General features: G+C 40.4%; 1 protein-coding gene across 2 annotated transcripts in view; it reads left to right on the top strand.

Annotated features, from left to right (window-relative positions):
- Positions 1-9,197: 9,197 nt before the first annotated feature.
- TAB3 (TGF-beta activated kinase 1 (MAP3K7) binding protein 3) overlaps positions 9,198-26,719 on the top strand; it is a 108,178-nt gene continuing 90,656 nt past the window's right edge. For both annotated transcript variants that reach the window (XM_059910950.1, XM_059910948.1), the window contains exon 1: positions 9,198-9,494. The gene's annotated coding sequence lies outside the window, so the exon portion shown is untranslated. The remainder of the gene's footprint in view (positions 9,495-26,719) is intronic.

Genomic DNA, 26,719 nt, shown 5'->3' with positions numbered 1-26,719 from the left:
ATCCCATCTAACAGATAGAAAGGAGCTCCGAAGAGCTATACGAAATGGAAGACTTTTATAGGCAGAAGGAGGCGGGACAAGGAAGTTATTCTAGCAAAGAGCTGATTGTTTCAGGCCAGGTCACCTTTCTTTGGGGGATGGCAGGGGTCTATCAGGCAGATTACCTCACTAGTACTGACCAGGTAATTCCAGATTGACTGGTTTAAAGTTCCACTTCTGAAAGAGGTTGAAACTGCAATTTAGATATTATAAGTCTCAGTTTGGTATCGTGAGCTTAGCACAAGTGACTCCATTTGGGGCCTGTTGTCCCCTTTTTAACAATCACAATATCAAAAGGACTCACTCTCATGTACCCTGATTTACCATCTCCCAGCTATTCCCTCTCAACTTTGTATGTGGATGACCACAGGTCAGAAAATTATAGAGTGAGAAGTTAAGGAAGAGCACCCTCTGATCAGGAGCACAGGATTCGAGAGTCAAACAATGACCTTTTCAGGTGTGAAAAAGAGAAATTCTAAAAAATTCTCCACGTAATTTCTCCTTGGTAAAATCGAAATAATAATAAACTTTAACTTTGAATATTTATTGTTTCATTTATAAGAACTGAACATGGGACTTCCCTGGTGGCACAGTGGGTAAGAATCCACCCGCCAATGCAGGGGACACGGGTTCAAGCCCTGGTCCGGGAAGATCCCACATGCCACAGAGCAACTAAGCTCGTGTGCCACAACTACTGAGCCTGCGCTCTAGAGCCCATGAGCCACAGCTACTGAGCCCACATGACACAACTACTGAAGCCCGCACACCTAGAGCCCGTGCTCTGTAACAAGAGAAGCCACTGCAAGGAGAAGCCTGCACACTGCAACGAAGACCCAACACGGCCAAAAATAAATAAAATTAAATTAAAAAAAAACAAAACTGAACATGTATTTACTCGTTTTCATTATGAGTTTACACATGACCTCCTTCGGGACAATCTCCCCAGACAACCGTCTACTTCCTATAACTTTTGCCAACTTTCACTCTCCCAAACACTTTCTCCAGACCCATAGTTTCTAGAACACCAAAGGCATGAACCATGGCTTCATTTGCTACACTCCATTACGCTTATTTATGTGACATTTTTTCCAAAAACTGGGAAATACCTTGAAGCCAGGGACTTTGTTTTACTCACCTCTGTTTTCTCAGAACCTGGCTCAGTAAATGTATGTGGAACAATGAATGAATTCCTATGGCCATGAATAAAGGACGCTGGCTGTTTCTGATGTTCCTGGCAGAGAGCTTATTGCATTTGCGAAGGGAAGGCCCAAAGTTCCATCTTAGCTGGACCGGTTACCTATTACCTTGGGCAATTCACTTAATCTCAATTTTCATCTGTCAAAGGTCTTTTTTTACTAACCCATGTTTACTATGAAAAGGAAACTGTGTGGTTCAGAAAGACCTCAAGACCACCTGGGAGAGAAAATGGCTGAAACAAAAGCATTTTTTATGTGTATTGAGGGGTTGGCTATGATCTTCCCAAGAGCAAAGGAGATTTTCAGTTACAATATTTTGTAAGCAGTATCAATCAATAAATCACTTGTGGTGAGAAGGCATTTAAAATTTCCCTTTTTCCAAACTCACTGTGTCACTTAGGTTCTCCACGTTCCTTTTGTAGAATCACAGTTAATTTAACAGATGCTTATTGAACACTTAAGTCTTGAGAACTTATTATGTGTTGGGCACTAAGCACTAGAGAAGGATATTTTAGTAATACAGAATATAAATATTTTTGGTCACTTTGCCTTCCCTATACTCAATCATTGCCTTGAATATTCAAACCATTAATTTCTTATTCATTCCTAGTTTATCAGTTTAGATTCTTTTGTTTGCAAGCAACAGAAAATTTATCCCAAATAGGCTTATGCAAAAGGAAAATGTATTCGTTCGTGTAACTGAATAGTATAGAGCATAGGGCTGGTTTTAGGTACTGTGTGATTCAGGAGTTCAAATGATGTTCCCCAAACCTAGTTCTTCTCTGTCTCTTTCTCTTTCTTCATGTCTCAGTTCACTTCCTTTTGGTTGGTACCATTCTTTAGGCAGGAGTTCCCACTGCAGTCACGAAGTGGCTATAGAAACTCCAGACCTTCTAAACACTCAGAAAAAAGTGAGAGTGTCTTCCCTGAATGTCCCCGCAAGAGCCTCATTACATCTGATTGGCTCTGCCTAAATCATGTACCCACCTCTGAACCAATTATTGTGATCTGAGGAATCTGAGGCTCTGAATGGCCAGAGTAATATGATCAGCCTTGGAGCTGGAGGTGGAGACAACTTCACTAAAGGCAAGTACATTTAAAGAGGAGAGTAGTTTCCTCCATCCCCCAGCAAGGGAAATCTGAGAGAATTACTAGAAGAAGGGTTGGTAGATACTAGACAAATAAAACAACTCAGTGCAATTATACATAGGTTTACTATACAGAGGTCTAAGATTAAGTTCTCTGGAAACAGATTTTGAGATGAGTAACTGAGTGCAGAAGGTGATTGAGAAATCCTCTTGGAAAATACACCTGTAAGGATGTGAGGAAAACAAGATTGGAGAGAGGGAGACCCTGATCCAGAATGAAGTTGCAACCAAGGCTTCAGCCTGTCTCACATGGAGCGCTGGAGCTGGAATGGTCCTTCAGAGTTGCCCCAAATTAATGCAAAGATGCCAAGCCTTTATAGTTCCACATCAGCCAGTCATTGGTTGTGGGCCATCCACTGGGAGAGTGCATAACCTTTGTGAGGCATACGCCTGAAGGCAAAGGCAATTCCCAGCGAGGGACATAGATGTAAGCTGTTGAGAATCAGTAGCCCCAGCAATTCAGGAATAGATACATTACCCTGAAGAGGGGATCTTGGCGGAGCATCACAGTATTCACTACAAATGTTCTATACCGTTGCTGTAATCTTAGTGAGATCACTCCATATGAATTCTTCCTAATTCACCTACCCGCTCATTCTCTTCTACCTGCCTAGCCAAAAACAGTGTTTTCCTTTCCCTTCTCGGAGGGGTCCCATCCACCATTATCCACCCACTGGATCTGTAGCAAACCTACTTTGCTGGCTTCCTAGAGAAGAGATTTTTTTAAAAAAGAAATCTATTTGTGATTCTTTCAACTTAACAGTTGAGGAGGGTGGGCTCTGTCAGCCTGTGTATGAGGATTCTCTTACAGCATCATTGAGCTGATCTAGCATTAAGGAAAGTCACAATACATTTATTTAGCAGTAAATATTGAACATATTGTCTATTTGAAATGGACTTTTGGGGAAAAAAATTTAAAGGTTACTTTGTACTGGTTTAGAGAACTGGCTCCCTAAATGTTTCTATCCCTATTATTAACTGACTTTTGACTCCAAACAGGAAAAAGATGTTGGGCCAATTTTAATGAAACTCTTTCTTCTGAGAGAAAGGTTAGCTCTCCTGAGATGACTGCCTTGGTAGAGTTGATCCAGTCGGGAGTTGACCCACTGGATGGAGGCACTGGTGTTTAGTAGTGGGGTCTAGCAGAGAAAGGGAGGAATGTGAAAGGATTGATCCTGGCCACCAGCTGGTGTTGCTGAGATTGGTGTACTATATGCATCCAGTTCGGGTGACAGCCTGAGACCCAACCCTATTCCTCTGGCTTGTTCCAAAAAGAGTCCTGGTGAGTATAGGTGAATCACGTTCCAGGAGGAGCACTAACCCATTATCCATCACCAGATATACAACTCCCAAGTAGGAGGATTTTGAAAAAATGGGCATGTCCTGTCCTGGGACCAAGGGTAAAACGGTGGGGGTGATGGGCAACTGGTGTCTCTTCCTTCTTTGTCTTTTGCACTTAATTAATAATTTTTTCCCTCTTTAGGTGTCTTTGTATAAAGGGGCTCAATTCTGTTGTTCGTTATGATAGGGAAAGTGAGGGGAGGCTACCTTTAGTTCTTCCAGCAAGCTCAGAAGGCATTCTGACACACTCATTATTTAGGGTACTGGCCAGTACAGGGGCAAGTACTAAATGAAGCTTAGGTGGGAAGCAAAGTAGATTATAGGGGAAATTTTAGATTATAAGGAGCCCCTTTCCCATTGAGAATCACCAAATCACAAGGTAAAAATAAATCAAGGGGTCTACACAGAAGTGAAAATTAACATAATTTAAATATAGTATTTTTAGTACAAATTTGTCTGAAGTTGATCCTGAAAATTCATGCTGGGTTGCAGGCAAAAAGCTAACTGGAACCAGAGATCTGCCCTTCTCCCAGAGGGGTGGGTTGCACCCAAGCTCAGCTTCCCGTGGGACTTCCTTCCCTCACAGAAGGCCTGTAACATCTTATCAGCCTCAGAGTCCCAGATAATGCCTATAAACAGCTGGCACCCCAAATCCAGATTTCCTAGCACCAAGCAGCCTGTCACCAATAAGTTTCCTCGTAGGCTTATTCTACAAGAAGGCAGAGCAAGTGATCCTGCCAACAGAACCCAGGCTGGCCCTGCAGGTCCAACAAGGGTTCCCTCTCATTAAGGCACAATTAGCTACTACTGGCCCAATCCACCACCTGCAGAAACCAACACTGAGCCATATTATGGCACTGTTTCTCAAGGAGACCAGCCAGCCACTTGGGCAAATTGATTACTTTGGATCCCTTCCACAGGGGGGGTGTGTGTGACAGTGGGGCAGAAATTCATTCTTTCCAGAACTGATTCAGACTCTCATTATGAGTTTGCCTTTCCTATTCACAGTTCCTCCAGCAGCGCCACCATTCAAGAGTTTACAAAACGGTCACCTATTGATGTGGTATCCCACACAGTACTGCCTAAAACCAATGGACCTGTGTTACTGCAAAGGAGTTGTACATGACCATGAGAATCACTGGTCTCATCATATACCTCATCGTTCAGAAGCAGACAGTCTAATGAATGGCCCATTAAAAGCCCAGCTAACATTTTAGATTTTAGACCATACTCTGTAGAGCTGAGGTGACTTGGTGAGAGGGAGTCCTTGTTGGTGCCATGAATTGCCTCTATTCTTTTTTTTTTTAACATTTAAAAAATATATATTTATTTTATTTATTTAGTTGGCTGCGCCGGGTCTTAGTTGCGGCACGTGGGGGTCTTCGTTGCTGTGTGCAGGATCTTTAGTTGTGACATGTGAACTCTTAGTTGCGGCTTGTGGAATCTAGTTCCCTGACCAGGGATCGAGCCCAGGACCCCTGCACTGGGAGCGTGGAGTCTTAGCCACTGGACCACCAGGAAAGTCCCCAAATCGCCTCTATTCTTATCACCATAAGTAACCTTGGGTGAGACCAGAAGAAGTGCTGCCCAGCTGAGCCCAACACAAATTGAGAATCTATTGCATAATGAGCAAATAAAATGTTTATTATATTAGACTATTATGTTTTAAAGTGGTTTGGTTACATGGTGATAGTTTATTAATTCAACAAGTGAAGCCAAAAATATCTGAAATGGTACATGTGTCTGATACAGCTGAAGAGGATACATTTCAAATTCTACCACATTCTTTTTGTTAAATTAATTTTTATTGGAGTATAGTTGCTTTACAATGTTGTGTTAGTTTCTGCTGTACAGCAAAGTGAATCAGTTATACGTATACATATATCCACCTTTTTTAGATTTCTTTCCCATCTAGGTCACCACAGAGCACTGAATAGAGTTCCCTGAGCTATGCAGTAGGTTCTCATTAGTTACCTATTTTATACATAGTAGTGTATATATGTCAATTCCAATCTCCCAATTCATCCCATCCCCTGCTTCCCCTCTTGGTAACCGTAAGTCTGTTCTCTACATCTATGACTCTATTTCTGCTTTGCAGATAAGTTCATCTGTACCACTTTTCTAGATTCCACATACATATAAGAGATATTATACAATATTTGTTTTTCTCTTTCTGACTTACTTCACTGTGTATGACTATCTCTAGGTCCATCCACATCTCTGCAAATGGCACTATTTTGTTCCTTTTCATGGCTGAGTAATATTCCATTGTATATATGTGTCACATCTTCTTTATCCATTCATCTGTCAGTGGACATTTAGGTTCCATGTCCTGGCTATTGTAAATAGTGCTGCAACGAACTTCTGGGAGAGAGCTTCTAGGGCCTTCCCTAAAGGCTCATCAGGAGGTGGCAAAACTGGCTGTGCGACTTTGTATCACTCAAACACTTCCTCCAGCTTAAAAAAGAGAAGACTAGAAGGGAGATTTTTTATTAGTTATCATCTTTGAGAGAGTGTTGTTGTAGATTTTCTCTCCCATTGGGGAAGGCAAAGCCAAGTGAGGGGGCTTCTGAGCTGAGTGAGGAGTGTCTTCAAGATGTATCACTCTCCAGCTGCTTGGTTACTGAACTGCAGCTACCTATAGGTCCAATCTAGAGAGAGAATATTAGGGAGAGCCAACCACGTATCTCTGGAGTTTGGAGAGCTGTGTTGATATAGCCACTGCTGCCTGCTTCTTGCCAGAAGAATTCTGAAGGCAGGAAGCTTGCTGAGCAGCAATGACAGGGTAGCATGTCTGTTGTTCAACATGGCCACGATCTGTGAGTTTCCCACAGATCAAGTGACTTTCGCACAAAGCAAAAAAGCTTGAGCCTCTTGCTTGTGCCCTGCCAATGGATGAGGACATACCAGAAGTAAGAAGTTCTGGGTATTCTACAAACGGCAGGAACCGAGAAGAAGTTAGAAAAGCTTGATTCATATCAAACAACTGTGCCATGAGGAACGTGCTGAAGAATCACACTCACCCCGTGAGAGAGCCAGCATTTGGATGCCTATCACATAGAAAGCACTGACAGCCTAGAGAGGACTTACAGCAGCATCAAAAAGTAAAAGAGACAAGGGGCTGAGGAGAGAGACGCCAGATAGAAGAAAGAGCATCATTTGTGTCCTAGGATGTGCTATCAAATCTTCCCAGTGGGAGCCTAAGAAGAACCCCCAAATGAAACCGGGAGAGAGAGAGAGAGAGGGAGAGCTGACTTTAGACACCTGTCATATCCAGAGAGGACAAAGCTATCTTATGATTGTACCTGTAAAGCAATAATTTGCCCACCTCCATTCCCACCCTCTTATTCCCTAGAGGAGAAGAAACTGCGGTTAGCAAAACAGGGGAGGAGAAATAGAAGCCCAAGAAACAGAAAGATAAGGGTTATACCTGCTTCCTTGACTTCAAGCTCCTCACTGGGGGCAGGACCCAATTGGGCGAGGGAAGAAATAATTTTAAGTCAAGATCTGAGTTTTGATTATTTTATGGGGTTGCTGGTTGTCCTCCCAACCTTTTTTCCAAAGTCATAGAATGTTTAGCTAGGGACAAGACTGCTTAGAATGAGACCCCATTTCCCAGTCTACCCTGCAGGTAGATACAGTAATATGATTAAGTGATGTTAACAACCCATGGATAGTGCCCTTAAAGAAAATGGGTAGGCCTGCCTTCTCCTAATGACTGCAATGTCATGTGGTGCTGAACCATTCTGGACCAAATGTACTAGGATGGCAATCTAGGGATGGCGGAGCAAGAAGACAGAAGGAGACTAACTCCTGCTCACTTTGTGGCTAGAGCTGTTGTTCCACTTTTGCCATGTAATAAGCAAAAGTCTCAGTGCCACACTACAATACACATTTATTGCTCACTCATGGTTTTGTGAGTTGGCTGGGGCAGCTCTGTTTGGTACGAAACCCTGAACTTGAAGCAGGTTTTCTACAAATGTTTTAACACACTGGTTCCCACTATGCGTGGGTGTGTGACAGGAGCGAATGGCTCCCTTTCTGACCACATCCAGCTTCTAAAATGAGTGGTTCTCAACACTGGAGCTGCTCTGCTTCAGAATGTGGGCCGGGTTCAGCTCTGCTTTATGTGTCTCATTCTCATTCCCAGGCTGCAGGGAGACTGGAAGCTCTCAGGACAGTGGCAGTTCCTTCCCATAGCAGCAGTTGGATGCAGTTTGCAGTTTTCCCCACACTTGCAGACACAGCATCTGGAGCCTCCCTCGGAGACACCAGCATCGGCAGATGCTGCTTCCTCCGCAGAGGTCTGAGTTTCAGCTCCACAAGGCCCCTGGTCTAAATATCTAAATTGTAATGACCGTAATAATCCCAACTGCTTTCCTTGGTTCCACTAGTTCTAGGCATAGTAGCTGCTTCCTGCAGTTGCTACCTCAACAGTATGTTAAGGGTTCTCTTCTTGCCTTTTCGGTTATATAATTATCAATTCTTTATATTAAATTCTCTCCGTGAAAATACTGGGGGTGGTTTGTTTCCTGACATCACCCCGACTGATTCACTGGACTAAATCCCATGACTGTGAGACTCCCCTCAAGAATTTTCTCTTTGATAGAGTATTTCATGACACCCCGCCTGCAATATCTGTCACTCCTCTCTGTACTCACTTCTATCACAGAATTCACTGTACTGAACTGTCATCATTGTTTTTTTCTCACCCATCTCCATCCTAGGCCAACAGATCCCTGAGGTCAGAGCACATCTGTTTCCTCAGTACCTGGCACATAGGAAACTCTGAAAAACAGAGAGTTTGAATGAATGAATAAGTGAATGAGCGAGGAAAAATAAATCAGCAGCAGAAGCAGCTATTTTAGTATGAGATTTGGAAGGCTCATGTAGTGCCAAAATGAAAGAGAAAGTTAGCTGGTGATGTGAGAAACAGAAGGGCTGTGGTTGCATACAGCAAGCGAACCGACAACAGGATGAAGGGGCAGCTGAGGCTTTGCAAAGAATACTCGGTGACAGGGAGAGTAGGGCGAACAAGGGGTTGGAGGACTCCCGGAGACGCCAAAGTGTGTAGGCTGTCCGTGCTCTGGAAGGATGACCAAGCCTTACGGGACGTCTCTCACTTCGCCTCCGGGTCCCGCCCAATCCTTTCCCTGGTTTCGGTCCTGGTTGCTCCGCCCCCTCCTTCTCCGCCCCGCGCTTCCAGAGGAAACAGGTAAAACACGGAGAACTGGGTCCTAGTTCAGGGGCTGTTCTGGGCATGCGTCCTCGTCCTTCCGCGCGCAGGCGCAATAACTTTCGCCTGGTGCTGCACGTTTCCGATATGGGGTAGCGTTTGCTGTGAAGTCAGCTTAGGTTACCCTCATTGACCGCCTTTCCTGTGGGTCCCCGCCCCCTCGTGGCTGTGGGGAAAGCTTCGCGAGATCGCCATCGGCAGTCCCCCGGCGGCGCCATCTTTGTGCCTGGCGAGCGACGGCGCTCGACGCGAACCCTGAAGCCGGAGGTTCGCTTGCCAAGCTCTCGCCGAGACCGGATCCAGGAAACACGAGGCGGGTCTCGGTGGGAGGGACGCATTGAAGGAGGAGGGAGGAAAGGGGGCGGCGGCGGCGGCGGCTGCTCCTCCTCTCACCGGACCCGGGCCCCGCGCAGCGCGCACCCAAGGGGGGGGGTCGGGCGGAGAAGCGGCGACGGGGCCGGACCCCCCGTGGGAGCTGGCGACTGGCGCGAGGGCAAGGCGGCGGCAGCGGCGGACGGGGAGCAGCGGCTGCGGGTGAGTGTCCGCGAGGAGGCCCGGCACCTGCCCGAGCCGGGACGTCGGGGGTGGCCCTGGGGTCGCCCCGGTGACCCCTCTCCCGGGCGCTGGGCGTGTGCTGGTCTGCGGGTGTCCCGAGGGCTCGTCTCGGCCTGGGGTTGCGGCGGACTCCGGGAACTGCGGGGTTGCCGGAGGTTTGCGCAGGGCCTGGCGCGCCCGCGCCCTCCCGGGACGCCCCTGGAGGCCGAGGAGAGAGGGAGTGGCCGGGGGCCTGGGTTGGCCTTCGCCCCCCGAGCCGAGAGGGATGATGTCCTTCCTCGCCGGACCCTGGGCATTGCAAGCAGTGAACCTCTGTGGACTGGTTTCAAGCCCCAGCAAAGCGTTTGGGAATGAAGACTAGCAGCACCAAGGTTGGGGTTGTCGAGGGTGTTGAGAGACCTGGGGACGGTCAGTAGTGATAGTAGTAATTGTTCTGAAAGAGGTTTACAAATGATTGTTGGCAGGTGGGGAGTAACGAGAAAATACTGTCGACGTTCATTTAAAGAAGATCACACAAGCAGCCCTCTGAGGTCCAACAACAGATTAGAGTTATTCCCAGTTGGAATTCTATAATTTAGTGCTGTGTGCCGGCTTATTAAGGTGCCTAAAAGCAGGATTTGGGGGGATGGGATGAGGGACAAGGTGGGTTATAAAGTAAGCTGCACATAAAGTCAGAAGTTCATACCGTTGATGCAAAGCATTTATGTCCTTATTGAAACGTAATTTATTTAAATTGCTTAAGAAAACTTGTCACCTTTGGTCCAGACGGGGCTTATCAATTCCATGTTCATCAGCAACGTTTGTCAACCAGACAACAATTTTGGCATGTGAGGTATTTATTTCTGGTTTGTAAAAGAACAAGAATGAATGGGAAAGAAAAACAATTTGACAAACTTAGCTTCTTTTCCACACTTTAGTGAAGGTAAATATTACATATGTGATTTTTATCTTTATATTTGACCGAACGTAATAATCTGTGTTCTGTCACTCTGAATTTTCTTCCACATGTTTCTTTGACACACTGTCAACACACTCTGTACAGTTTGTGTTGGAGCAAAGGGAGCTAACATTGAGTATTCAGGCACTGGGCTTGGTGGGTTATGTATGTTTGCATTTAATCCTCATAGCTACCCTGTGCTAAAGATGTTATCTTTGTTGTACAGATAAACACTAACCTCCAGTATTCTTCAGTAACTTTTCTGAGTAGGTCATATAGCTGGTAAATTGTGGAGCTAGAACTCAAACTCATGTGTGTCTGATTCTAGAATATGTGATTTTTCTACTATACTCTGCATAAGTGTATGTGCTGATTAATATACATTTTATGAAAATGGAAATTTTTGTTACAAAGAAACCTTTCAATTCTGTTGGTAATCTTAAAAGCTTTCTGTGTCCGTGGCTGAAGATAATCTCATTTTTTTTTCTTTGCAGATTTTTCCATTTTCTAGCCAGAGGTTAACATTTTAGCAGAAGTCTGCTGATTAGTGAGGATTCCTAGTAGTCGGTAGTGACCTATCTGAAATTCAAATGTTTTCAGTATCTTTGCCTTCAGTTTCAGCATGCCCAAGATACTTCAAAGATCAGATATCTTGTTTATTCTGGTCCTGAGTAGCTTTTCAAATTATATTACTAAAATAAAATATGAACTGTTCATAAGGATTTGAATTTGCTTTATCATAAGTTGGAGGTTTACGCACACATACCCACCCACCCACCTTCTCCAGCAAGTGAAGTACTTGATAGCAGATGTTTTTCTTCTCTTTAATTTAGTACAGAGGTTTTGGACCCAGTTTGTGGTTTGCAGAAAATACAGCAGCTGTTCTGGGATCCAGCATAATCTTTTATGGGGCTAGGGAGTGAAAGACCTGAGACGCTGGTGAAACAGTAGAAACATCTTCCCAGTGCATGGTCATTGGTCACTTTTGTCCCCCACTGGTCTCTGCTCTTGCATCTTTGACTTGATGCTGAACTTGCCTACCTGGCCATTATCTCTGCTCAAGAGAGAGTTCAACTGGAAGAGTAGCCGCTGAAAGCTGAAATTAAAAAAAAAAAACAGAATGCTAAGTGCTGGCACTCATCCTCTACCAGGTCATTTGGTTAGGTTTACCTGTCGAATTAATTATCCCTGGCTGGAAGTTCTGGAAACATGGGCATAAGAGGCCGGAAGAAAAAAAAGTCCTGTGCTCCTCAGGACGCATCTGCTTATGTTTTATGGAGTTTGGAGCTTTGCTTGAAATATAATATCTTGAAGTCCTCGTGGGCGATGTTTGGTAATGAAAGAGCAAGTTTTTCATAATAGTTATACTCCCAAGAAAGGGTTAAATATATTCCTTACTTGTGAAGGTAATTACCGTATTTGGGCTACTGAGGCGAAAAAATCAACAAATGATAATGTAACTGAGTGCTCACCACGTAAATAAAAAAGCCTTTTTGAAATGATTTATATTGCCACTATATAAAGAAAAGACACCAGGAGATTGTCTCATGTATTTAGAAGTTTATTTTCATACCTTCCTTATAATAAGCCTCAGTTTATTACCATGACCACAAATATTCATTTGTCTAAAAGTGAAATGGTCCTATGAAATTTTTGAGACTGTCAAAATGAATTAATCCTAAACATTTAAGAACATTTATTATAGTTTAATTTATTGGCAGTTCTATTAATTTATTTGTCTGACCCTCTAACATCCCACTTCTCTCCTGCTTCAAATTTCTCTCCTTCCTTTCCTTCCTCTCTTTCTGATGCTGTTCCTGCTGGTATCTGGAGCTTTCCATTAGTTCTCAATTGACACTGAAGTCTTCGGCAGAATGAATGATGACAAGGAGGGCAAGGAAACGACTCTGAGTCCACTCCCCTTCTCCAAACCCGTGTGCTCTAGGAGGTCAAGAGGGACCCGGACAAGAGCCCTTTACCCACGCCATTCTTTCTTGCAAAGGAGAATGAGAGTAGCCGAGAGAGGGAGACAGTGTCAAGACCCTTGCCACGGTTTCTTTTCCTTCTCTCTCTGAAGCATTAAGGAGGAAAGTTTGTAAAAGCACATCTGCTGCAGGAGTAGCCACTTCCCTCATTGTCTTCTGCAGCCCACCCCGACCCTCACACACTTTTTCCTTGCTCCTTTTAGCTGCCATCCCACCCTTCATCCTTTGTTCCCAAGTAGGTCGTGCCTTCCTCATCCCAGGATCTCCTTCCACTACAGCTCTGCCTTTTTGTCCTTCTAACTCTGAAGCCTGATACACTGTCGACTGCCCTCTTTCATGCCTTTCCTCCTCCTTGGCCTTGATCATGGAAGCCTAGGCCTGTGGTCCTAGGGGAGCTGACTCCCAGTTAGAGGAGGGAAGAATTCTTTTTTACTTCCAAGGCTTAGTGGGGCAGGGATATTCTTTTATTCTAAGTTGGCTGTTAAATGGGTTTTCCCATAGAAACATTGCCCATGCAGGTTCGGTATTTTATTATACCTGTAACCTTATGGGTGTTTAAGCTTTAGTGGACTAGCTTGGAAACCTGGCACCTTAGATCTTTGTTTCCTGGGAAGGCAAGTTCTGAGGTTCAAGTAGGTGATTGAAAAAAACAGCTTGTGCTCCAGAAGTTGTTAGGGGTTGCATGCTTCTTGTTAATTACTCATGGGATGGTAGGGAGCACAGGTTAAGCTATCCAAAGTGATCTGTTATGTGGATCAGGTGGCCCTTCTGGGAGATAAACTGTTAGTCTTTTTAGATGGTCAGTGGAGAATTTCTGAATTTAGGCACATGTTTTGAAATACAATTGAAGTTCAGTCTATCCCAGGTTAATGTTTGTGGTGAATGTTTGTCCTTAGAGCAGATGTTACAGTGTTGTGGAAAAAACAGAGTTTTTCTTTGTCATAAAAGGGATATGTTGTTCCCGCTATTTCTTGCTGCTGTTCTAAAACTTTTCAAGGGTATTGGAACTCTTGCAGTTATTTTACCCAAGTTTACTTAGTGGTAAACATGGACAGTGTTTTTTTTTTAATCAAAAGATTTTAAAGTAAAGTTTTATTAGTTTGTTGCTGAAGTTGCATGCTGTTACCACCGTTTGTATGGTTCAAACAATTGAGGGATTTCAAAGTGATAAAAGCAAAGCAAAATACATTTAGAATTTGTTATCCATAAATGTGTTCAGTCTTAGCTTGGTTGAAGGACATATTTCTAATAAAAGGCGAGATGGGACCTTTTTTTCTTTGTCTCCAAACCAATCTTGTTTTCAAAATGAATTTGAGTTAAGTACTGTTTATTTTAAGAGTTTACTAGATTATTTAATTACACACAGATTGCAGTGGTTAAAAATAAAATCTCTCGGGGTAAAATGCTCAAATGTTCAGATCTTACTTTTGACACTAGCTAGCTCTGTGATCTTGGGCAAGTTGCTTAATCTCTGACCTGTTTCCTCATTTTTGAAATTGGGATAGTGTAATATCTACCTCACAGGATTTTCATGAGGATTAAATGAGCCAGAGGATGTACAGTATTTAGAACATGCCTAGCAATGGTAAATGCTCAAAAAGAGTTAGTTCTTCTTGCTATTATTATTACTTTGTCATCATCATTATTACTGCTGCTATTACTACTTTAGCTACCTTCTGATATAACACCCCTTCTGTTCTGGGTGTGTGTTTGTGTGTGTGTAAGATATATTTATTTATTTGTTAATAATTTTTAAATGCAAAGCTTAGGGGGGGCCAGGGAGAGCAGTATATTCATTGCTGGATACAACCAAAATTGGCCATAGTGCAGGAAATTCATAAAATATTAAACTAATTTTTTTCAGTAACACCATTTCTATTATGTTAGGTATAAGGAACTGTGCCACCTTGACGTTATGAGCAAAACTGGATTATTTTAGTAATCGTAATCTTTATTAAAATTTGTTTAACTATAAGGCCAGAGTCTGTGTAGACAGAGCCTTAATTTCTAAATGGTTCATTTATAAGACTTTCTTTTAGGAAGTCAGCACCATTTTCCCACAGAAATAATGTCACATATGGCATTTAGATTCCCAGGCCAGCCCAGCATATCTGAATTTGAAGACTGATAGTACTATAAAAACTAACTTCTACGTATAACAGTGTCTCAACAAGAATATGCACTGAGTGCATCAGGTACTGAAAGATTATGAACACAATCTTGAAGATGGCGTGGTGGGGTCACATTCCTTCACGATTCCAGCAAGAACTCCCAAGCCTTGGGCAGAGGGCTTTCTTCTGGTGGAGGCTAAGGACAGGGTAAGTAGTGGGACCTGGTCTCTAGAAGGCAGGAGCTTTTTCCTGGCTTGGCCCCTCAGAAAGCTGTGTAGTGTAGTGGTCGCCCTCAGTCTCTGTTCCGTCACTTACAGAACTTCTCATATGTAAAATGTAGATATAAGTACTGCCTATTTTACAAGGTTCTTGGGAGGATTAAATGTGTTAATATATATAAAGCAGTTAAAACGGTACCTGGCCCATTGGTGAGTGCATGAGAAATGTTATATATATATTATTAAGCTTTACTGTTTTAGGACTGCTAGAATACCCCTCTCTACTTGGCTGTCCACTGCCCATATCTGTCGTTCTTAATATTTATTTATTTATTTGTTTGTTTATTTATTTGGCTGCACCGGGTCTTAGTTGCAGCATGCGGGATCTTTAGTTGCGGCATGTGGGATCTAGTTCCCCGACCGGGGATCGAACCCGGGTCCCCTGAATTGGGAGCGCAGGGTCTTAGCCACTGGACCAATAGAGGGAAGTCCCTCTTTTGTACTTAAAAAGGATTATTCTCTTCCCTTTCCACTGAGAAATAGTTTCATAGCTTTTCATTTTCATCCCTGCCTAAAGTAAGCATCTTCTTTTGTATGTGTGTTTGTGGCTTTTCTGGGTTCCTTCTGGGAACCTCTCCTCATCCCCTTTTTAGGCTTTGTAGGGATGTGGAGACAACATTGCTTGAAGATACTGACTGTGGACATGTGATTGGGTCAGAATTGAGGTGCAAACTTTTGACTTTTGGTAATTCTCGCTGAGTTATTTTTTTAAAAATAGGCAAAAATAGTACAGAATTCCATATACCTTTCATCCAGGTATACGTAGTGATGGTACGTTTGTCAAAACTAAGACACTAACATTGGTATATTATTATTAGCTAAACTGATTTTATTTGATTTCACTAGTTTTCCCACTAATGTCCTTTTCTGTTTTAGGATCCATTCGAGGGTGCCATGTTGCATTTAGTTGTTAGGTCATTTTTAATCTTTAGTGAATAAGTTTCTGTGGCCATAAAACCATTTTCTGATGTAAGCTTTCTGCAGGTCCTCAAAAGGCCAGGTGTTTCCCCTGGGGTTGGCAAGTTCAGGGATTCATCTTGGCACTGAACTTTATAGTTTGAAATAAGAGGAGTCCTATGATAGAGGAAAGAATGCTATGGTGTTAGGGTGGAGACTAAAGCATTTTTATAATTTAAAAATATGTTGGACTAAATGGGTTTTATGTACTGTTCACTTTTGGTGGATTTAGCTTCAGAATGACAAGACATTCTTTTTAAAATGTTAAAGATATATAAAAAGCATACTTCATATTGGATGTAGAAGCTAACTGGAATGAATTGCAGAAAGTACTTATAATTTTGATTGAGAAATTAATATTAAGTTAGTACAATAATTTGTTACTAATTTAGCACATTTGTATGTGTTGGCTTCAGTTTGTGGTCATGATTGATTTTATTTTGTCTTTTTCAGGGTATAGTATGCTATAGGTGCCATTGTCATTCTAAATTGTGACATATGCCTTAAGATTGATGTCACAGTCATCACTTAGTGTAAACAGAAGGTTATCTGTTAGGTTGCACATCATGAGCTTTACTTTAGAAAGTCTTATCTTTTCTGCCCCAGAAATAGCTTTTGGCTATTAGTCATGGATGGCAAAGAAATTAATTTTGAGTTGGTAAAATTTGGATGAAAATGTTTCAATTGAATATGGTATGTATTGAGGGACACTGTCAGTAAACAAGTACTCTTGGTGGGTGGAAATCCCCTAGAACTTAGAGAAAATTGGCCGAGGGCAGAACTTAATTAAATAGTTTCAGTTGTTTCTACTTATCAAGAGCTGCTTATGACCTTGGACAAATCACCCAACTTCAAAGGACGTTGGTTTCTCCGTTTGTATATAAAATTAGGAGATTTGACTAGATGTGTGAATCTATTCATTGCTAAGATTTGAAAGACCCTTTTATTTAATAAAAACCTACTGTATAGCACAGGGAACTATATTCAATATCCTGTGATAAACCATAATGGAAAAGAATGTGGGAAAAAAAGAAAAAAAAGAATGTGAAGAAGAATGTATGTGTGTGTGTGTGTGTGTATATATATATATATATATATCACTGAATCACTTTGCTGTGCTGCAGAAATTAACAAAACATTGTAAATCAACTGTACTTGAATAAAATTAAAAAAAAACCTGTAAGGTCAAGTTGCTTGTCTTGGATCTTTATGAATCAGCATTAGTCACTAATCTAGATATAAATCAGTTTATCTTTCAGGGTTCAAATAGTTTCAAACCATTGTTACTGTAAGTTTGAGAGTCTCTAGTTGGTTTGACAGCTCTATCAATATTTTTTGGTAATTAGCATGTTGTCTAATACCTGCTTTTTTAGTTTTTGTTAGTTATTTAATTTCTGTGCTTTGACCTGAGGTAGTGGACTTCAAACCTTTTTGCTCTCATATCCCCTAACCAATTTTGAAAAATAGGTACTCTTTCACATTTAAAAAATTATTAAAATTTAATATATGTACAGAAAGCACACATCAAAAAATTATTAAAATTTAATATATGTACAGAAAGTACACATCAGTAGTGAACAGTTTAGTAAATTTTCACAAACTGAGCACACTTGTGTACCAGCAGCCAGATCAAGAAAGTGAACATGACCAGCCACTTTCAGAAGCCCCTTTTTTTTGTTTGCCCTTTTGGTCACTTGCCGCCCTATCATCCCCCCACCATTTCCATGACTTTTTTTTTAAATTTAATTTTATTTATTATTTTATTTTTGGCTGCATTGGGTCTTCGTTGCTGCGCGAGGGCTTTCTCTAGTTGCAGTGAGCGGGGGCTACTCTTTGTTGTGGTGCGGGGGCTTCTCATTGCGGTGGCTTGTCTTGTTGCAGAGCACGGGCTCTAGGCGCGTGGGCTTCAGTAGTTGTGGCATGCGGGCTCTAGAGCGCAGGCTCAGTAGTTGTGGCACACGGACTTAGTTGCTCCGTGGCATGTAGGATCTTCCCAGACCAGGGATTGAACCCGTGTCCCCTGCATTGGCAGGTGGATTCTTAACCACTGCGCTACCAGGGAAGCCCTTCCCTGACTTTTAACATCAAAGATTAGGTTTGCCTACTTTTGTATTTTATATAAATGGAATCCTACTGTACTCTCTTTTGCAGCATTATGAATGTGAGATTTATCTATATTGTGTATAGTTGTTAACTGTTCCTTCTCATTACTGTGTACTTCATTATGTGAATATATCATTATATATCATTCTGTTGTTGACGGGTATGTAGGTGGGTCTCAGTTTTTGGAGAATGTCTTTGTTGACCTTGGAGTGGGCAAAGATTTCTTAAACAGGACTTTTTCAGTGATACATATTTGTTTTAGAGTTGTGACTAGAGAAAGAATGAGAAAACTGGCTTACTTTAATATGGGCATCTAAACAATTTTGAAAATATTAATATATAGTAAAAATCTTTTAGTCTGTAAATCTTAGGGAAAGTGTCAGATTTAAAACTAGATCTAGGTGACTGAGGTTTGTGCTTTTATAACTGTTTTGGGTGGTATTCCTTCAGAAATGTGTCATGTACTCCCTTGCCTATTTTGACTTGCTGACTTGTAGAAGTTCTTTACTGTATGCTAGAAATGAGCCCTCACTCACTGCAAGGGCATGCTTTTTCATTTTTAATGTGTCTTCTGATAAACCAAAGGTTTTAATTTTAATGTAGTCTGATTTATCAATGTTTTCTTTTATGTTTAAACTAGACATCAGGTTCAGTTTAAAATATCCTTTCCTATCCCAAGGTCTTGAAGATATTCTCTGTCATCTTCCAGAAACTTTATTGTTTTAGTTTTCTTATATAGGTCTAACATCTACCTGAAAGTAATTTTTGTGCATTGTGTGAGGAAGAGGACAATATTACTTTTTTCCACATGGATAGCTAATTGGCCCAGCACACTGTCTTTTCCCTACTATTGTCAGGAATCAGATATTCCTGTGTCTCTGGTTGTGTTTCTCGGCTGTCTGTTCTGTTCCATTGGTCCTTGCACTGATACCACACTGTCTTCTTTACTGTAGCTTTATCGTAAGTCTTGATGTTCAGTAGAACAAGTTCTTCCACCCAATTGTCCTTTGAGAGCATCTTGGCTATTCTTGGCCCTTTGCACATTTATGTGAATTTTAGTATCATCTTGGAACGTCCCACACATCACACATACACACACTGACACAACATACCAAGGGATTTTGACTGAATTTGCATGGAATCTCTAGAGCAATTTAGGAAGAATTGACAACTTTATCATGTTGCTTTCTAATTCATGAACATGATATACCACTCCATTTATTTGCGTCCTATTTAATTTTTCTCAATAATGTTTATAATTTTCTCCAAAAGTCATTCACAGCTTTTGAGAGTTTTATTCCTAGATCTTGATATTTTTTGATATTGTAAGTTTTTATAGATTTCATTTGTTTGTAAAAATACGATTGACTTTTGTATATCAAGCTTGTATCTGTCAGTTGTGCTAAACATTTATTACTTTCAGGAATTTATCTTTTAGAATCTTGTTTTTTCCTTTCAAACTGTTACACCTTTGTTTCTTAGTGTTCTGACTAGTACTTAGATTATAACATAAACTAAGTGAATAGAAGTGGTAGTAGAGGGCACTATTGTCTAGTTCCCTTTCTCAAAGGGAAAACTTTCAACATTTCTTCTCTAAATATGATACTTGGTGTAATTTTTTCCCTGTTACTCTATTAAAGTTTCATTCTGTTCTTGGTTTGGTAAGAGCTCATATCATGAGTGATACTCGATTTTATCAAATGCTTTTCCTATTGTTAATATATTATTTTGCTTCTTGAATCAAATTATATCGATAGATTTCCTAATGCCAAATCAACTTTGCATTCCAGGAATAAACCGAATTTGGTCATTATCACATTTTCCTCTTACTTAACATAGGAACTTTGTATATTTGTTCTTGAGTGAGATTGGCCTCTAATTTTGTTTTATTGTCCAGTTTTGGCGGACTTGTAAAATGAGTTAAGGAATGTACCTGCTCTTTCTTTAAAAAAAATTTGTTTTTTCTGTTTATTTAAACTAAAACAAAACAAGTTCACCCATTTCTTCCACTCCCACCTCTTGCAATCACAAATCTGTTTTCTGTATCTATGAGCTTTTTTTTTCTTTTTAAGAGTCTGCATATAATGGAGCCCATATGACGTTGCATATAATGGAGCCCATATGACGTTGCATATAATAGAGACCATATGATGTTTTCTTCCTCTGACTTTTTTCACTTAGCATAATGCCCTTGAGGTCCATCCATGTTGTCACAAATGGCAAGGTTTCATTCTTTTCTAAGGCTGAATAATACACCACAGTTTCCTTTATCCATTCATTCCTTGATGGACCCTTAGGTTGTTTCCATATTTTGGCTATTTTATAATTTATATAATGCTGCAGTGAACATGGGGGTGCATATAGCTTTCCAAATTAGTGTTCTTGTTTTCTTTAGATAAATACCCAAACATGGAATTGCTGGCTTTGTATGGTAGTTCTATTTTTGATATTTTTGAGGAACCTTCATACTGTTTTCCATAGTGGCTGCACTAATTTACATTACCACCAACAGTGCACAAGGGTTCCCTTTTCTCACATCCTTGCCAGCACTTGTTATTTCTTGTCTTCTTGGTAATAGTCATTCTGAGAGGTGTGAGGTGGTATCTCATTGCGGTTTTGATTTGCATTTCCCTGATGATTAGTGATGTTAAGCACCTTTTCATGTACCTTTTGGCCATCTATATGTCTTCTTTGGAAAAATGTCTATTCACATCTACCCATTTTTTAATCAGATTGTTTTTTTTCATGTTGAGTTGCGTTGAGTTTTTTTTCCTGTTGAGTTGTGTGAGTTTTTTTGTATGTTTTGAATATTAGTCTGTTATCAGATGTATGATTTGAAAATATTTTCTCCCACTCTGTAGGTTGCCTTTTCATTTCTTGATGTTTCCTTCACTGTGCAGAAGCGTTTTTGGTTTGATGTAATCCAACTTGTTTAGTTTTGCTTTTGTTGCCTTTGCTTTTGGTGTCAGATCCAAACAATGATCACCAAGACCTATGCCAAGGAGCTTACTGCCTATGTTTTCTTCTAGGAGTTTTATGGTTTTGGGTCTCACAGTCATGTCTTTAATCCATTTCGAATTAATTTTTGGGTATAGTGTAACATAGTGGTCCGTTTATTGTTTTGCATGTGGCTGTCCAATTTTCCCAACACCGTTTATTGAAGAGACTCATTTTCCCATTGTATATTCTTGGCTCCTTTGTCATAAATTAGTTGACCCTATATGTGTGGGTTTATTTCTGAACTCTGTTCTGTACCATTGATCTATATGTCTGTTTTTATGCCAATTCCATACTGGTTTTTTTTAAATTAAATTATGACTTTGATATTCATCCTGTCCTCAACTCTGAGGTCCTTTTCAACGGTACCACCACTATGTATATCAGGACAGCTAAGCTCAAAACAGTCCCTGAAAAACAGCACAAAGACCCAAGTCCGAAACAGAGGTCACAGGGTGGGAGTGGAGGAGCGCCTAAGCCATTTTTCAGGACGTGTATTACTTTTTTTTTTTTAACATCTTTATTGGAGTATAATTGTTTTACAGTGGTGTGTTAGTTTCTGCTTTATAATAAAGTGAATCAACTATACATATACATATATCCCCATATCTCCTCCCTCTTGCATCTCCCTCCCTCCCACCCTCCCTATCCCACCCCTCTAGGTGGTCACAAAGCACCGAGCTGATCTCCCTGTGCTATGTGGCTGCTTCCCACTAGTTATGTTTTACATTTGGGGGTATATGTAAATCCATGCCACTCTCTCACTTCGTCCCAGATTGTCCTTCCCTCTCCCCATGTCCTCAAGTCCATTCTCTATGTCTGCATCTTTATTCCTGTCCTTCCCCTAGGTTCTTCAGAACCTTTTTTTTTTTTTAGATTCCATATATATGTGTTAGCATACGGTATTTGTTTTTCTCTTTCTGACTTCGCTCTGTATGACAGACTCTAGGTCCATCCACCTCACTACAAATAACCCACTTTAGTTTCTTTTTATGGCTGAGTAATATTCTATTGTATACATGTGCCACATCTTCTTTATCCATTCATCTGTGGATGGACACTTAGGTTGCTTCCATGTCCTGGCTATTGTAAATAGAGCTGCAGTGAACATTGTGGTACATGACTCTTTTTTAATTATGGTTTTCTCAGGGTCTATGCCCAGTAGTGGGATTGCTAGGTCGTATGGTAGTTCTATTTTTAGTTTTTTAAGGAGCCTCCATACTGTTTTCCATAGTGGCTGTATCAATTTACATTCCCACCAACAGTGCAGGAGGGTACACTTTTCTGCACAGCCTCTCCAGCATTTATTGTTTGTAGATTTTTTCATCATGGCCATTCTGAATGGTGTGAGGTGACACCTCATTGTAGTTTTGACTTGCACTTCTCTAATGATTAGTGATGTTGAACATCCTTTCATGTGTTTGCTGGCAGTCTGTATATCTTCTTTGGAGAAATGTCTATTTAGGTCTTCTGCCTATTTTTGGATTGGGTTGTTTGTTTGTTTTTTTTTTTTTTTTTTTTTATATTGACATGCATGTAAATTTTGGAGATTACTCCTTTGTCAGTTGCTTCATTTGCAAATATTTTCTCCCATTCTGAGGGTTGTCTTTTTGTCTTGTTTATGGTTTCCTTTGCTGTGCAAAAGCTTTTCAGTTTCATTAGGTCCCATTTGTTTATTTGTGTTTTTATTTCCATTTCTCTAGGAGGTGGGTCAAAAAGGATCTTGCTGTGATTTATGTCATAGAGTGTTCTGCCTATATTTTCCTCTAAGAGTTTTATAGTGTCTGGCCTTGCATTTAGGTCTTTGATCCATTTTGAGTTTATTTTTCTGTATGGTGTTAGGGAGTGTTCTAACTTCATTCTTTTACATGTAGCTGTACAGTTTTCCCAGCACCACTTACTGAAGAGGCTGTCTTTTCTCCGTTGTATATTCTTGCCTCCTTTATCAAAAATAAGGTGATCATATGTGCGTGGGTTTATCTCTGGGCTTTCTGTCCTGTTCCATTGATCGATATTTCTGCTTTTGTGCCAGTACCATGTTGTCTTCATTACTGTAGCTTTGTTGTATAGCCTGAAGTCAGGGAGCCTGATTCCTCCAGCTCCGTTTTTCTTTCTGAATATTGCTTTGGCTGTTCACGGTCTTTTGTGTTTTCACACAAATTGTGAAATTTTTTGTTCTAGTTCTATGAAAAATGCCATTGGTAGTTTGATAGGGATTGCATTGAATCTGTAGATTGCTTTGGGTAGTATAGTCATTTTCACATGATGTTGATTCTTCCAATCCAAGAGCATGGTATATTTCTCCATTTGTTTGTATCATCTTTAATTTCTTTCATCAGTGTCTTATAGTTTCCTGCATACAGTTCTTTCGTCTCCTTAGATGAGTTTATTCCTCGGTGTTTTCTTCTTTTTGTTGCAGTCGTAAATGGGAGTGTTTCCTTAATTTCTGTTTCAGATTTTTCATCATTAGTGTATAGGAATGCAAGAAATTTCTGTGCATTAATTTTGTATCCTGCTACTTTACCAAATTCATTGATGAGCTCTAGTAGTTTTCTGGTGGCATCTTTAGGATTCTCTATGTATAGTATCATGTTATCTGCAAACAGTGACAGCTTTACTTCTTTTCTGATTTGGATTCCTTTTATTACTTTTTCTTCTCTGATTGCTGTGGCTAAAACTTCCAAAACTATGTTGAATAATAGTGGTGAGAGTGAGCAACCTTGTCTTGTTTTGATCTTAGTGGAAATGGTTTCAGTTTTTCACCATTGAGAACGATGTTGGCTGTGAGTTTGTCATATATGGCCTTTATTATGTTGAGGAAAGTTCCCTCTATGCCTACTTTCTGGAGGGTTTTTATCATAAATGGGTGTTGAATTTTGTCAACAGCTTTTTCTGCATCTGTTGAGATGATCGTATGGTTTTTCTCCGTCAATTTGTTAATATGGTGTATCACATTGATTGACTTGTGTATATTGAAGAATCCTTGCATTCCTGGGATGAACCCCACTTGATCATGGTGTCTGATCCTTTTAATGTGCTGTTGGATTCTGTTTGCTAGTATTTTGTTGAGGATTTTTGCATCTATGTTCATCAGTGATATTGGCCTGTAGTTTTCTTTCTTTGTGACATCTTTGTCTGGTTTTGGTATCAGGGTGATGGTGGCCTCGTAGAATGAGTTTGGGAGTGTTCCTCCCTCAGCTATATTTTGGAAGTGTTTGAGAAGGGTAGGTGTTAGCTTTTCTCTAAATGTTTGATAGAGCTTTTCTCTAAATGTTTGATAGAATTCGCCTGTGAAGCCATCTGGTCCTGGGCTTTTGTTTGTTGGAAGATCTTTAATCACAGTCTCAATTTCAGTGCTTGTGATTGGTCTGGTTATATTTTCTATTTCTTCCTGGTTCCGTCTCGGAAGGTTGTGCTTTTTTAAGAATTTGTCCATTTCTTCCAGGTTGTCCATTTTATTGGCATATAGTTGCCTGTAGTAATCTTTCATGATCCTTTGTATTTCTGCAGTGTCAGTTGTTACTTCTCCTTTTTCATTTCTAGTTCTATTGATTTGAGTCTTCTCCCTTTTTCTCTTGATGAGTCTGGCTAATGGTTTATCAATTTTGTTTATCTTCTCAAAGAATCAGCTTTTAGTTTTATTGATCTTTGCTATCCTTTCCTTCATTTCTTCTTTATTTATTTCTGATCTGATCTTTATGGTTTCTTTCCTTCTGCTCACTTTGGGGGTTTTTTGTTCTTCTTCTTGAATTGCTTTAGGTGTAAGGTTAGGTTGTTTATTTGAGATATTTCTCTTTTCTTGAGGTAGGATTGTATTGCTATAAACTTCCGTCTTAGAACTGCTTTTACTGCATCCCATAGGTTTTGGGTCGCCGTGTTTTCATTGTCACCTGTTTCTAGGTATTTTTTGATTTCCTCTTTGATTTCTTCAGTGATCTATTGATTATTAAGTAGTGTATTGTTTAGCCTCCATGTGTTTGTATTTTTTACAGATTTTTTTCCTGTAATGGATATCTAGTCTCATAGCGTTGTGGTTGGAAAAGATACTTGATATGATTTCAGTTTTCTTAAATTTACCGAGGCTTGATTTGTGACCCAAGATACGACCTATCCTGGAGAATGTTCCATGAGCACTTGAGAAGAAAGTGTATTCTGTTGTTTTTGGGTGGAATGTCCTATAAATATCAATTTAGTTCTTTTTTTTAATGTATCATTTAAAGCTTGTGTTTCCTTATTTATTTTCATTTTGGACGATCTGTCCATTGGTGAAAGTGGGGTGTTAAAGTCGCCTACTATGATTGTGTTACTCTCGGTTTCCCCTTTTATGGCTGTTAGTGTTTGCCTTATGTATTGAGGTGCTCCTGTGTTGGGTGCATAAATATATACAATTTTTATATCTTCTTCCTGGATTGATCCCTTGATCATTATGTAGTGTCCTTCTTTGTCTCTTGTAATAGTCTTTATTTTAAAGTCTATTTTGTCTGATATGAGAATTGGTGCTCCAGTTTTCTTTTGATTTCCATTTGCATGGAATATCTTTTTCCATCCCCTCACTTTCAGTCTGTATGTGTCCCTAGATCTGAAGTGGGTCTCTTGTAGACAGCATATATATGGGTCTTGTTTTTGTGTCCATTCAGCCAGTCTGTGTCTTTTGGTGGGAGCATTTAATCCATTTACATTTAAGGTAATTATCGGTATGTATGTTCTTATTACCATTTTCTTAGTTGTTTAAGTTTGTTATTGTAGGTCTTTTTCTTCTCTTGTGTTTCTTGCCTAGAGAAGTTCCTTTAGCATTTGTTGTAAAGCTGGTTTGGTGGTGCTGAATTCTTCTAGCTTTTGCTTGTCTGTAAAGGTTTTAATTTCTCCGTCAACTCTGAATGAGATCCTTGCTGGGTAGAGTGATCTTGGTTGTAGGTTTTTCCCTTTCATCCCTTTAAATATGTCCTGCCACTCCCTTCTGGCTTGCAGAGTTTCTGCTGAAAGATCAGCTGTTAACCTTATGGGGATTCCTTTGTATGTTGTTTGTTGTTTTTCCCTTGCTGCTTTTAATTTTTTTCTTTTTATTTAATTTTTGATAGTTTGATTAATATGTGTCTTGGCGTTTCTCCTTGGATTTATCCTTTATGGGACTCTGCGCTTCCTGCACTTGATTAACTATTTCCTTTCCCATATTAGGGAAATTTTCAATGGTAATCTCTTCAAATATTTTCTCAGTCCCTTTCTTTTTCTCTTCTTTTTCTGGGACCCCTATAATTCGAATGTTGGTGCGTTTAATGTTCTCCCAGAGGTCTGTAAGAATGTCCTCAATTCTTTTCATTCTTTTTTCTTTACTCTGCTCTGTGGTAGTTATTTCCGCTATTTTATCTTCCAGGTCATTTATCCGTTCTGCTGCCTCAGTTATTCTGCTATTGATTCCTTCTAGAGAATTTTAAATTTCATTTATTGTCTTGTTCATCATTGTTTGTTTGCTCTTTAGTTCTTCTAGGTCCTTGTTAAACGTTTCTTGTATTTTCTCCATTCTGTTTCCAAGATTTTGGATCTTTACTGTTATTACTCTGAATTCTTTTTCAGGTAGACTGCCTATTTCCTTGTCATTTGTTTGGTCTGGTGGGTTTTTACCTTGCTCCTTCATCTGCTGTGTGTTTCTCTGTCTTCTCATTTTGCTTAACTTACTGTGTTTGGGGTCTCCTTTTTGCAGGCTGCAGGTTCGTAGTTCCCGTTGTTTTTGGTGTCTGCCCCCAGTGGGTAAGGTTGGTTCAGTGGGTTGTGTAGGCTTCCTGGTGGAGGGGACTGGTGCCTGTGTTTTGGTGGATGAAGCTGGATCTTGTCTTTCTGG

Source organism: Balaenoptera ricei, chromosome X, assembly GCF_028023285.1.
Source record: "Balaenoptera ricei isolate mBalRic1 chromosome X, mBalRic1.hap2, whole genome shotgun sequence".
Classification (NCBI taxonomy): Eukaryota; Metazoa; Chordata; class Mammalia; order Artiodactyla; family Balaenopteridae; genus Balaenoptera; species Balaenoptera ricei.
The sequence above is the reverse complement of the archived record's forward strand: the minus strand, read 5'-3'. Positions and strand labels throughout refer to the sequence as shown.